General features: G+C 40.0%; 2 long non-coding RNA genes across 2 annotated transcripts; one reads left to right on the forward strand and one right to left on the reverse strand.

The window, feature by feature from the left end:
- The first annotated feature begins 2772 nt into the window (after positions 1 to 2772).
- LOC143557707 (uncharacterized) lies at positions 2773 to 3618 on the forward strand. Its single transcript, XR_013139618.1, has 3 exons — positions 2773 to 3226; positions 3310 to 3363; positions 3438 to 3618. It is a non-coding gene; the product is annotated as an uncharacterized LOC143557707 (long non-coding RNA).
- A 7336-nt stretch (positions 3619 to 10954) lies between these two features.
- On the reverse strand, positions 10955 to 11594 carry LOC143557708 (uncharacterized). Its single transcript, XR_013139619.1, has 2 exons — positions 11268 to 11594; positions 10955 to 11155 (listed from the first exon to the last, which is right to left on the reverse strand). It is a non-coding gene; the product is annotated as an uncharacterized LOC143557708 (long non-coding RNA).
- Positions 11595 to 12085: the final 491 nt, after the last annotated feature.

Raw genomic sequence — 12085 nt, forward strand, 5'->3', positions numbered from 1 at the left:
CCGCCCAAAATCTCCCCGGTACATTTTTGTTGTGCATCATGCTTCCGATCATGTCGGTTAGGGTGCGATTCTTTCTCTCCGAAACCCCTTTTTGCTCGGAGTATTAGAACACGTTAGTTGGCGTTTAATTCTATTTTCTTTTAGAAACAAAGAAAATTCACGGGATGTATATTCGCCTCCGTTATCGGAACGAAGACACTCGATGCTTCTCTTTAGATCCCGTTCGGCTTCTAACTTGAAGTCTTTGAAACGTTCAAACGCCTCGGATTTATCTTTCATGAAATATACCCACAAATATTTCAAATAATCATCAATAAATGATATCATGTAACTCATACCTTTAATTGATGACTGTTTCACCGGACCGAACACATCGGTATGAACTAGCTCGAGAGGGACTTTAGCTCGATAACTAGAAATCTCAAACGGTTGCTTATGAGCCTTTCCAAACTGACAACCGCCACAGACCACATCCGTTTTTACTTCGAGTTCGGGTATTCCCGCCACCAATTTCTTTTTCACGATTAATTGAAGTTTATCATACCCGACGTGGCTTAAACGTTGATGCCAAAGATCTGCGTTTAAATTCCTTTTCACCTTATTAACGTACGAAGTCCCGACAGACAATACATAAACCGAGTATTTCTTTCTCCTTTGAACCACCGGTATGGATTTAGTTTCGAACTTATCGATAATACTCACCTCGTTTGGCCCGAACAAAACATATCGTCTGGTATCGGTGATTTGAGGAACCGATATACCGGGAACATGAAACACGTTTTTAAGAACAAAACCACTTTCCTCAGAATCTGGTGAGAGGTCAACCTCACCGATATGAGCTATGCCGTGTCGCGAATCATCGGCTATAACTACCACCTGATTACCCTCGTACTTAACCGGGTTCTTTAACCGCTCCTTTTCACCCGTTAAGTGATTCGAACAACCCGAATCCACAATCCAATCATTTAATAAATTTAAAGAGGGTTTTACCGTAGCCGTTAACGCATGAACTTCTCCAATTCCGGCATAATGGGCCTCGACATCCCAGGCTCTTCAGTTCGATTTTGCGTTGTCGCGGCGTTTCCTTCTTCAGTTGCACTCGCTGTACAATACTTTGCGATGTGCCCTCGCATGCCACAATTATAACACTTAAAATTTTTAAACGACGGACGTTTACCCTTTTTCATGCGGTTCCAATTCTTTCGATCAACGCTTCCTTCCCGTTGGTTTTGTTCCTCGGGTTTATTTTGATCCCACGGTTTCTTTTTGTTGTAACCGTGGTTGGGTTTGAACTTTCCTTTTCCTTTTCCCGCAAACAACGCCTCGCTTTCTTGCTTCGGTACAGCGGAGACCGACACATCGGCCATCTGTTTGGCTAAGGATTCATGTCCGGATAATAAATTTTCAAATTCCGAGAGTGATGGTTGAGTCGGCCAACCTTGAACATCACCGACAAACGACTGAAATTCCGGCCTCAAACCGTGAATAATAATCCGTTTCATCCTCGCGTCTCCGATCCTTGATTGCTGATCTAAATCGGCAATCTCGCGACAAAAAGATTTCACTTTATGGAAGTACTTTGGAATCGTCATATCTTTCTGAGTAACCGAAAGCAACTCGTTTTCAAGAAGTTGTAATCGGGTGTCGTTTTTCTTCGTCAATAGTCGTTCAAGAATATCCCATGCATGCTTCGGTGTTTCGGATTCTTGAAAGTGATCTAACATCTCCTCTTCGACTGTTGTTTTTAACACGAACAACGCTCTCCCGACTTTTACTCGCCACTTCCCGATGGCACCTCCGGTGTCGTTTCTTGGCACCTGCGTTTCGGTTCCGTTGGTTACCTCCCAAAGGTCCTGACCTTGAAGGTATGACATAACACATGTCGACCAAACCCGGTAATTAGTTTGGTTCAAACGCCTGATTCCAGCGACAAACGACGTATCGGCCATCGTTTCCTTCTTCGTCGGCTTCTTTTCTCACCACTCCGATCGACTAAACTCGATTACGTACGAACGTGATCCGGTGACCGGCTCTAGATACCACTTGTTGAATCTACCACAGCAGAGTCGACTAAACTCAAGAACTGATCTTGAATATTATATGCTCTGTTGCCTTTTCTTCTTGTACACACTAGATAGAAAGAATAATATTAATATTCTTCTTGTTTGTTGATGCTGTACGTATAGCAAGAAAGAAAGAAATAAAGAATAAAAAGCTTTGGATGATGGTTGCACTTTTTCAACTTGAAAACACAGTGGCGACGAAGACTTTTTTGACGAACAAAAACAACTCAATATTATTAAGAAAAGATACACGAAAAACTTAATAAACCTATGTGAACCAAGGGTTTATGTAACACCTTTGATTCGAGTCCTACTCGTATTCAAATACCCAATTTGAATCTAACTCAAATATGTTTTAGGATAAGACTAACTTAATAAAAATAAGACAAACTTATTAATAAATAATAAACGAATTATTATTTAAATCTCCTTCAAGCCACCCCATGAGATTTACCGAACCGCCCTTAAATATCGTCTCGTTTAACATATCATCCCACTTTCTCTCATTTTATCCCATTTCTTCACAAAGGGGTTCGGTTCACCTCACACGAAATTCATCCGGGAGAAACCTTGGAGTATTCCCCAGATTTCAGTGAAAAATCATCCGAGAGAAACTCGGGGTGGTTTTCCCTCCAGGGGCCGGTCGGTTCCATTTTTTCCCAACCTCTCCACGGCTCCAACTTCGTCCTCTCTTATGGTTAAAGCGGACCATGAATTGTAGTTATCAGGATTTGTAAAAAGCTTGAACTTTAGTCGATGTTTCAGGTGTTTTGAACAAAAAGAAGCCTATTTGGTTGGTTGTTTGTTGCCTCCAATTCTAGCACTCAAGTTTCATGTCTGAGATTGACATCCAAATTCCAACTGCCTTTGGTATGTTCACACATTATTTATTTTGTGTAGAAGAAGTAAATCAGTATTATTATTTATTATATATTTTGTGTGCAAGTAAGATCCATTTGCTGAGGCAAATGCTGAGAACTCGGGTGCGGCGGGGTCAAAGGAATACGTTCATATACGTATACAACAACCAACGCAATGGTAGAAAAAGCCTGACAACTGTCCAAGGGTTGAAGAAAGAGTTTAGCTACAATAAGATCCTTAAAGATCTCAAAAAGGAGTTTTGCTGCAATGGTACTGTTGTTCAAGACCCTCAACTTGGCAAGGTAACCACCTCATTTACTCTCTCCTTTTTATATACGCTGTACGTATTTATACGTTATGCGCTGCATTAACATACGCTATGCAGGTGATCCAACTTCAAGGTGATCAAAGGAAGAATGTATCAACCTTCCTCATTCAAGTAATGATTGTATACACAGATATTTTGTTTTAATATTTAGAAAAAAAATAAGGGTGATTTGTTTGTTTTTCCAGGCTGGCATTGTGAAGAAAGAGCATATCAAAATTCATGGTTTCTAGATAACTGACATGGGAACATAGTACTACTGTGCTTGCAACTTGTGCTGTATCTAACCAATTTTCTCTCATTATCTGCTGGAATCTATTTACTTATTTATTATATTTTTTGTTTTATGTATAATAACCAATTGCTTGAAAAAATTATATTCTGTAAAATCTTGAAAATAATCTGCTACTGTTCCTGAATTGTAAGTATTGTTCAGGGCAAAGCTATATATTTTTTGTTCTGATTATGTAAACAAGAAGCAGCTATATGCTCATAATGTACATAATTTGTGTTATAACTGGTTTTATGCCATTTGTTAATATAATAATATTGGTTTATATACTTCAGCTGTGTTCTTGTAATGTAAATTACACCTGTCCCATTTTTCAACAATTGATTTGATTTGGGTACCCACACTCAAAAAGACTCAAACTTGCTAACTTAGTGTATGCTTGGATTGAGTTTAAAAACAACTTATTGGCTTGTTTTTTTAAGAAGCAATAAGTTAAAAAGGTGTTTTGCAATCATAAAAATCTTTCTTATTTTAACTTTTGAAAAAGTTAAAAAGCTGTTTTTTAAAAGCCACAAGCTAGGTTGCACGGAAACGCGACCCACCTGCCGTACCCCGTCCCAGAAACTCGCCGGGGACGGAAACACCGACGGGGACAGCAGGAAACGTTTCTTGACCGTTTCCTAATATTTGGGGACGGTCGTTGACCGTTTCGAAAAGCTGGGGACGGTCAACAAACGATTCCGGGACGTATCCGATGAATTCCGGCGCCGGAAACCGATGGAAGAAGAATGAAGAAGAAGAGGCGGCCAGATTATTTTAAAGTATTTTAGGTTAAGTAATAGGTTTAGGTTTTTACATTAAACTCCTTGATCTTTCAATTATTTGCATGTAGTCTCTAAACTTTGTTAAATAGTATTAAATTAGGTTCTACATTTTAACATTTAACCCTTACTATCTAGACTAGTTTATATTTGGTTATCAACTTATAATTTTATACATAAAATGTTTAAATGACATTATATATAAATAAAAATAATATATTTATTTATTGTTATTAATAATTAATTACCTATGTAATATATATTTTTATTTTTTTAATAATTTTTTTGTCGTACCCGTGCCGTACCCGTTTCTTGATTTTTTGAGTTTTGTCGTTTCTCGTTCCCGTACCCGTGCCCGTTTCCCGTTCCCGTACCAGCTCCCGTGCAACATAGGCCACAAGTCCTGACTTTTTTAAAATGACTTTTAAAAAAGCCAATAAGTCAATATGTTGCTTTGAAACTCAATCCCAAAGATAACTTATAGTAGAATGGTTGATATCTTTTTATCCATAAATAAAACTTAATTACTAATTAAACTATTTTAATACAAGATAAATGAATTTAAATTGAGTTCAGAAAACCTAGTTGAAGAAACATGGATCTATTCCCCTTAACGGGTCCTAGATCCGATGAGTCAACAGGGTAGGATACGGTTAACTGCTGATACGATACGCCTTGATCTTCTTCTCCGGTTGATCAGATCTGCCATATAAAAATGGGGTAGTGGAGGTGACTGCTAAGAGAATGAACTCTTGTTTACAGACACAAAAATATGTGGGAGCCAAGGGTCCAAGAGAATGTCCTTTCAATGTATGATAAAGGCTCCTTATATAGGGACTCTATGGCTACCATCATGAACCCTAACCTTTATTGGGCCAGGCCCGGTCAGGGGTTACCTCCACAAACCCCCAGCCCAATGAGCCTAATTAGTAGACAATAATAATAATGTAATAAACATAACATATTATGTAATATATAAGTGGTCGTACCGGGTTTGACGTACTCTACACCTACAAGTCCCCCCAGTCCAGTGCATCTCTAGGGTGTGCAAGCGGTTTGGTGAAGTGCTGGACTTTATGAGGAATGCTCAGGAGCGAGGAGTAGTGCTTTTTTGACCCAATGCTTTCTATATGGACCTTTTTGCATGTGCGTCTACTTTGCTTCGGGTTGTAAGAGGTTTTAAATCATGATGGTGAGTTTGGCACGCGGGCCTTTTTATCATAAGATGGCACGCATGTCATTAATTCGGCGCGTGGCCATAAGGGTTTTTTATAAGGATTCCCAACATTTAATTTAGCCGTGGCGTTGGCATTAGCCTGTAGCCGTGGCGTTGGCATTAGCCTTTAGCCGTGGCGTGTGGCGTTGGCATTAGCCTGTAGCCGTGGCGTTGGCATTAGCCTGTAGCCGTGGCATTGGCATTAGCTTGTTATTTGGACGTCTTCCATCCAAAGATGACACGCATGTCACTTTCGGCACGCACACCGGGTATAATAAGATGTCTTCCATCCTCGGGCGAATTATGAGGTGTGCCCAACCTTATATTTGGATGTCTTCCACCGCGCTAATGTGGTGGTGATATACCATGATAGTCCTCCAGTTCATTCCTGCTAAGTAATGTTAGTAACATTGAACTTGTAATAGTAAACTTGTTAACAATATTTCAATTAAACGTGCGGACGGGTATAAACAACTTTTTATATCATGACAAAAATGATATTCGTTGTTTTTGAGATGCCATATGAGATTAAACAATTTCTCATAATCATTTTTTATTAATAATCGTTCCAAAAATTTGATAATACTTACGTTTATTAGTAAAGTCTATGACAACTCCATTTCATTTCATAAACTAGTATCTAATATTAGTTTATTAATAAAAATGAAAATTGTGTCAGGACATGATTTGGGCACCCATGCGGTTTTTTAATGAACATCTTATTCACTCAAACATTTTCTTTTGTTTTTATTTTGTTCCTTATTTAAACAAAATCAATATAAATAAAAAATTAAAGGATTTTTGAGAAACTTACTTTTTTGAGAACCAACACCGTCTGATGAGGAAAGCATTCCATAAGACAAAACGTGTTCCGCGCCTCTTACGCGAATGATGCTCTCTATAGTTGACTCCAACCTTTATTATACTTTTAATAACCTTGAGGGGGTAAAATGTCAATTGTTCAAACCCCAACTTAGTTAACAAAATAAATATGTCATAATAGGTGAGGCACTATTATGAAAATTGAGATTTAAATCCACTTTTGTTTCCATACTTCCTCCACCACAGCACGTGCTACATGACCATTTATTATTCGAGTGTACATATGTAGTGTTTATATTTCTTCTTGATAGAGGTCTTCGTAGAACTGTGGAGAGTAGCATGGCGAGGACGGTGAAATACAGCAGAGTGCTTGGTTCTAGTCGGGAAACGTATGTGATCCGTGGTTGCTGGCTCTCGCCCGCGGGCACGAGCGTATGGCTCACCGTGTTAATTTTTGGTAACTCACCGGAGTGTGTAAATGACCCGCGGATGACACTCATGTGGCGTATCTAAGTGTTTGCTGGGCTCGTATAAGTGACCCGCATGGCACTCATGCGGCCCGTCGGAGTCCGCAGAAACTTTGCATGTAAGGTCGTGATTAACCTGCATGAGCATATGTTCCGCGGAGGCGGAACGATTCTGCGGAAGCTTGTACGTGAGGAAACTTTGACCCGCAATAGATTGAGTTAACCCGCCAGAGCGAGCAAGTGATGAGTATGGATCCCGCGGATGCGGGCTAGTGCGTTAAATGCACGTATGTGGTATGCGGTGGCAAGTGTTAGTCTGTTGGTCCATTCGTATGGCCCGCAATGATCACTGATGACACCCCGGTAGTGTATATACACTTCTCTTTATTATTGTTAATCATGCCGGAGCATGTAAGTGACCCGCCAATCTCGCATGTCACAACGGAAGTTGAAACTGATCCTCCTTAACCTGTGGTGGTCAGAGAATTACCAGCGTTGGCTGAAACTGAGCCTGCTGTAACTTTGTCCGGAGCTTTCTCATGATCCGCGGAAGTCGTGGTGTACCCGCAATATTTTTCGTGCGAAACTTGAATTGATCTGCGGGGTAGTTTAATCGACCAGCGGGGCGAAGTTCATATTCTGAAACGCGTGTTACCCGCGGTGATCATGTCGGAGTTTTTACATGGCCTGCGGGAGCCGGACTTGACACGCTGAAACTTTGCTCGTGGGTGCGGAAGCCGGATTGACCCGCCGTCTCTTTGCTCAGAGTGTACACGTGATCCGCAAAAGCCGGATTTAACACACGGAAGCTCTTGTTACCCGCAACGGAGTTTGTCCGTTGCCCGCGGGTGTTGGGTTTTGCATGCTGCTCGGAGGAGCTAAATTTTGATCTGATGGGTTTTGCAAGGAGCTAAAGTTTATCCGGTGATGTAAATTTTCTCGTGGAAGGTATCTTCACACATCCCATGGTTTCGTAATGTTGTCCCCAATACCAGACAAAGATGAGTCACATGTCCCCACTAAAAGTTGTACTTGTGCCCTTTGCTTTTTCCAGGGCCGGCCCATGGGCCAGCCAACTCAGGCTATCGCTTTGGGCCTCCAATTTTGTTAGGCCTCCAATTCTTATATAATGTATATAATATATAGGTTAAAAATGGGCCATAAATTTAAATAAAGGCCCAGTTCTTTTCTATTGTTAAAAATGGGCCAAACACACTAAAGGAGGATGACCCAATTCCTTTCTAAAATCATACGTGAACTGTGAATGCTTGAAAGGATTTAAAAAAAAAAGAAAAAAACCAAAAAGGAAGGACGACAATCAGAAGCTAGGGCTGCCAAAAACTGAAGCGACCTGGAGATTACAAGTTCCAAGCCTCCAAGTTCTAACTTCATCATTGTGTCCATTGTGTTGTTGAATATTAAAGATGAAGAATTCTTCATATTCCCCCTACCTCAAATTGATTGTAAGATTTATTTTGAGTACTTGAATCTGAAATTCAATAATTCTAAGGCTTGATTTTGATTCTTAAAATCTAAAATCATTAAGGTGGAAACCCTAATTCGAAGGTGTGATCGGAAGCCGGAAGCCCCAATTCTTGATTTGATATTTTTTGGTGCTAAGGCTTGACTACAATTCCTACGGACCTGAAGCCTTAAAGGTACGTAGCCTACTAATTTCTATTTTGAATTCGTTTATAATTTGTGCATAGTTCCTGATTTTTGTTACTTAGACCTTCTGTGAATTTCATGCTATTAGTTTGCATCAAATAAAGCAAGAAAAGTAAATTTCATATAAATGTGATTACATAGAAAATTTTTATTTAAAAAAAATATATTTAACTCCGCCAACTATAAACTTAATAGTTTATTATCGCTAGTCCCAAGCCCGAGTAAAGGAGGAGGGTTTATATCAAAGTGTTTTTAAAAAAAGGCCTCAATATTTTCGTTCGCTTTAGGCCTTCAAAAACGTTGAGACGGCCCTGGCTTTTTCACCCATTGTATATTATAATAAATCGGGAGAAAATCAAACGTTAAGTCTCGAAAATATAGATCTCTAACTTTTTATTAGATTAATAATAGGTGCAGATCTAGTTGGGAGTGACCAAATGCACAGGTGAATAATCTTTTATCTAGATTTTTCTAGATTTTTCTGACCACAGAAATAAAGTAGATACGTTTAGCGAGCATGCGGCCCTCTATGGCGTGAATCGCCGGAATGCGCATGCGGCTGGTCTTGGATATGCGGGAGCACATAAGTGATCCGCTATTTAACGTTTAGCGCGCATGTGGCCTGCTATGGCGTGAATCGTCGGAACGCGCATGCGGCTCTTCTTGTTGCGGAGCGAAGCACATGTAATTATGCGTTTTTTTTATAAGGGACCCCAACCTTTATGCGGTTTTTTTTATAAGGGTCCCCAACCTTTATGCGAGTTTTTTTGTACGGGTCTCCAACCTTTATGCGAGTTTTTTTTTGTAAGGGTCTCCAACCTTTATGCGAGTTTTTTTTGTAAGGGTCTCCAACCTTTATGCGAGTTTTTTTGTAAGGGTCTCCAACCTTTATGCGAGTTTTTTTTTGTAAGGGTCTCCAACCTTAATGCGAGTTTTTTTATAAGGGTCTCCAACCTTTACGCCGGAGTGTTGACATGCGGATCGCGGTACTCGCGGGTCGTGTTGCGGACGCCGAGTTTTGACATGCGGATCGCGGTTCTGACTCGCGGGTCGCATTGCGGACGTCAGAGTATTGACATGCGGATCGCGATACTCGCGGGTCGCGTTGTGGACGCCGGAGTTTTAACATGCGGATCGCGGTAATCGCGGGTCGCGTTGCGGACGCCGAGTTTTGACATGCGGATCGCGGGTACTCGCGTGTCGCGTTGCGGACGCCGAGTTTTGACATGCGGATCGCGGTTATGACTCGCGGATCGCATTGCGGACGCCGGAGTATTGACATGCGGATCGCGGTACTCGCAGGTCGCGTTGCGGACGCCAGAGTTTTGACATGCGGATCGCGGTACTCGCGGGTTGCTAGAGTTAACAGCTTGGTTACCGAATCGAGTTTCGATACCGCGGGATGGCGAGTTTACCTGGCGAAGGTGGCCTCAATTCCAATGGTTTTTGTAAACCCATCACGGTCTCAACCGTAATACAATAATGTATAGATCTGACTTTTGATGTGACCTCGCATGTGTACTGCCCGAAGCAATTTCTAGTCAATTTAGGCTGTACTATGATATAAGCACTCATGTCAGAAAAAAACTTAATTGATTTTCTAGCCACAAGCCGTTTGTCAATTTCTAGATGCACAGTTTCATAAGTTGTAGAAGTTTGGATCTAATAAAAAACAGTGGATCTAGCAATTTTTGACCACGAGAATTAGGTGAGTTTTACAATTGGAATCAGATCTGGGATCTACATACGTGAAAACCTAGATCTGAAAATTTTTCCCATTGAAAACTTTGAAACCAAATTCAGATCTGAAATTTGCAATTTAAAATCTCAAATCTGTAAAATAGATCTGAGGCTCGGAATAGAGAAGAACAAAGAGTGATTCGTTGTCGTGTCCCACGGATGGCGCCATTGAAGAAACATGGATCTACTCCCCTTAACGGGTCCTAGATCCGATGAGTCAACAGGGTAGGATACGGTTAACTGCTGATACGATACGCCTTGATCTTCTTCTCCGGTTGATCAGATCTGCCATATAAAAGTGGGGGAGTGGAGGTGACTGCTAAGAGAATGAACTAAACAAACACAAAAATATGTGAGAGCCAATGGTCCAAGAGAAGGTCCTTTCAATGTATGATAAAGACTCCTTATATAGGGACTCCATGGCTAGCATCATGAACCCTAACCTTTATTGGGCCAGGCCCGGTCAGGGGTTACCTCCACAAACCTCCAGCCCAATGAGCCTAATTAGTAGACAATAATAATAATGTAATAAACATAACATATTATGTAATATATAAAAAGTCGTACCGGGTTTGACGTACCCTACACCTACAGTGTTTAAAACCAAGAAAGCATTTCTTTCTCAAAAGAGAGTTACAATATGATTGCAGAAAACAGTATCATTAAAGAAAAAAACAATTAGAAAGACGAATTAAAAACTTTGGTGCAGTAATTATTCATCATTCAAAGATATCTAAAATCCAGAAAATTAAAGTAGTATATAGACAATAACACTGTTGTTAATATGTAGGTCAACATTACAATTTTAACAAGCCATAGAAGTCAACGGAAACAAAAGACAGCTTTCATAGAAAACAGCAAGAAACAGTCTAAATTCACACATTGCTTTGCTTATAGTACTTAGTGTCCAGAACTTGTTTACCACACATTGCACAAACCCCTGCATTCACAATCATTGATAACATTTTATGTTATTATACAACTTTGTAAAGATGATGAAAGTTAAAAATGAGAAACGAAAGAATAGATATGGATTATAATGTGACATTTACCTTTAGAGTAGGCACATGTATGGCAATACTTGCCATTTTGGTGCACTTGCTGCTTGCAGATGATACACTTGGTTGTTCCTAATGGTGACCATCTACAAACAAAAATAAAATAATAATATTAGTTACACAAAATGTTAAATTTGATCAATCACATGCTGCTCTTTGTGCATAGTTGCATATTTTGACTTATAGGTGTCAATTTCAACCTGTTTACTTTTCAATGGGTTGTGTATGCAAGTTAACAACGGGTCAAACTGGTCAAGCAGGATGAGAGTTGTCCAAAGTGTATCCAAAATAGAATTATCCAAAAAAATAAGATTATCAACATATATATTAGTTATTTTGAACGGAAAAAGTGTTTCAAGTTAACACTCAACACAATCCAATTTGACCCACTACCCAATGCACCAACCCGTTTGTTTTCAACCTATAAACAATCGAGTCAAGTAGAACTGTAGAAGTGAAGGTAGCGTAACTCCTTTGTACTGATTTAAACTACCAATCATCATGAAACTATACCTGACTAAACTCATGCGCATCTTCACTAGAAGCTTCGATACATATTCTCTTATTTTCTTTAACATAACTCTATGATAATCTACTTATTTTGTTTGTGTTGCACTGTTGCTAGTTACTTTTTATGAATATGAAGTTCAAGCATAGGCCGGGTCTAACCCCTCGTGGGAAACATCTCTTGTACTGTATGTCACTATTAGCCGCTACCTACTCACCAACTCCTGTCATACCACGTGCATAGCCTGCAGTTGGTGGAAAAGGAATATTACACAGCAGGCCTGGTCACTGTCAGCCGCTGCCTA

This window comes from Bidens hawaiensis, unplaced genomic scaffold (assembly GCF_021521415.1).
Source record: "Bidens hawaiensis isolate Kalapana, Puna unplaced genomic scaffold, B.hawaiensis_p1.1 tig00019089_1, whole genome shotgun sequence".
In the NCBI taxonomy this organism is placed as follows: domain Eukaryota; kingdom Viridiplantae; phylum Streptophyta; class Magnoliopsida; order Asterales; family Asteraceae; genus Bidens; species Bidens hawaiensis.